Source organism: Rhinopithecus bieti, unplaced genomic scaffold, assembly GCF_001698545.2.
Source record: "Rhinopithecus bieti isolate Rb0 unplaced genomic scaffold, ASM169854v2 scaffold_5022, whole genome shotgun sequence".
In the NCBI taxonomy this organism is placed as follows: domain Eukaryota; kingdom Metazoa; phylum Chordata; class Mammalia; order Primates; family Cercopithecidae; genus Rhinopithecus; species Rhinopithecus bieti.
The window spans coordinates 951,420-953,352 of NW_016804965.1; the positions used below are offsets into that span (position 1 = coordinate 951,420).

Sequence of the window (1,933 nt, forward strand, 5' to 3'; positions counted from 1 at the left end):
GCTGCTGAAAGTAGGTATGCTGAAAGTTGACCATTGTTTCTACTTGGCTTTTCTGCCCTGAAACAGAGTCTTGAAATCCTGGATAATACAAAAAATCATACAATTTGCTTTGGATGTTTGATTATGGGAATATTGTTTCTACACTGAGAGAGTGACATTTTCTTTTTTTTTGTTGTTGTTATTTAGTTTTTATTTCATAATTATAAACTTAACTCTACAATCCACCTAGGCATGGAAGGGAACAAGGAAAACATGGAACCCCTTCCCTTGGCTAGAGGAGGGAGTTCTCTCCCAAAGGGAACCCAAAGGGAACTGCAGCGAGAGCACAAAGATTATAGGCCACTGTGGGCAAATGGGGTGGAGGGGTGCTATCCTGAGTTACAGAAGGAATGGTCTGGTGGTTAGGATAAAACCCAAGTCAAACTTATTAGAGCTGTTAACAGTCAGCAGTGGAGATCTTCTTGTTGGTCTTGCCATTCCTGGACCCAAAGCACTCCACGGCCTCCACAATGCTCATGCTTTCTTTCACTTTCCAAAGACCACATGCTTGCCATCCAACCACTCAGTGTTGGCAGTGTAGATGAAAAAGTGGGAATGGTTTGCGTTGGGTTCAGCATTTGCCATGGCAAAATGCCAGGACCTTTATGCTTCAGGATGAAGTTCTCATCATCAAATTTCTCCCCATAGATGTACTTGCCATCAGTGCCATTATGGCGTGTGAAGTCACCACCCTGATACATACATCCTGGAATAATTCTGTGAAAGCAGGAGCCTTTATAACCACATTCTTTCTCTCCAGTGCTCAGAGCACGGAAGTTTTCGGCTGACTTTGAAAACTTGCCTGCAAACAGCTCCAAGGAGGCACGGCCCAAGGGCTTGCCATTCACGGCAATGTGGAAGAACACGGTGGGGTTGACCATGGCTGATTGTTTGGGGCTCCTGGCAGTGGCGGTGGCCGCTGCAAAGCTGAGACTGACATTTTCAATCATGTTTTGGATTTGTAAATATAGGAACAATGTTCGTAATATGGTGTGCTTGCTATTTAGTAGTAGAGCCAATTAAATAGGTTTTGTTTTTAGTCTGGAGATAGTATGGTAATCAGGGCTAGAAAAAATTTTGACTTGAAGGAGAGACATCTAATGAGAATGAAGGGGGTGCCATGGCCCAGGAACAAGTCCCTTCCTGTGCATGAGTCTGTTTTTATTGGGTGGAAGGCATCCTTGGGACTTGCAAAAGAAACAAAGGAAGGAAGGGAATAAGAGTAGGGGAGGAGCAGAGGGGATTACTGAATTTAATTCTCATTCATATCTCCACAATTGAATTCCCAAACAACAGAGGACCATTGCCCTGATATAATTCAAACTTCAGAATTAAAAATGTTTGCTTAAAATGTTGTAAACCAGTGGTTCTTAACTGGAAGCAATTTTTCCAAAGTCTAAAGGCATTTTTGGTTGTCACAATGGAGGGGAGGTGTTATTGGCACCTAGAGGTTAGAGGCCAGGGATGCTGCTATACATCCAACGATGCACAGGGCACTTCCCTCTACAAATAACTATCCAGGCCAAAATGTCATAGTGCTGAAGTGAAGAGATCCTTCCTGAAATAAGCCATAGTCATATTTTTAGCAGCCACTATGGGTGTGACTATTGCTCTGTTCAAAGCGTGTTGACATAGGAAGTGGTTATGGTAGATCATTTTTTCTTGTCATGTTTTTCTCCCTGTCTTCTTCCTGTAATGAGAGGCAGTCTGGTAGGGGAAAAGGCATCTACAAGCTTTAGAGCTGCTGGCTCTGTAATGTGATGATCAACAGGAACCCATTTCATGGGTAGGTGTGAGGATTAAATGTGATCATAGATATTAGGGGTACAGGGTAAGCACAAGTATTAACTGTCATTTTATCAGTAGAGAATGTTGGAACAGTTAGCCTCCATTT

General features: G+C 42.8%; 1 pseudogene; it reads right to left on the bottom strand.

Moving 5' to 3' along the window:
- Window positions 1-443: 443 nt before the first annotated feature.
- Window positions 444-920, bottom strand: LOC108528794 (peptidyl-prolyl cis-trans isomerase A pseudogene; annotated as a pseudogene).
- Between the last annotated feature and the right edge of the window lie 1,013 nt (window positions 921-1,933).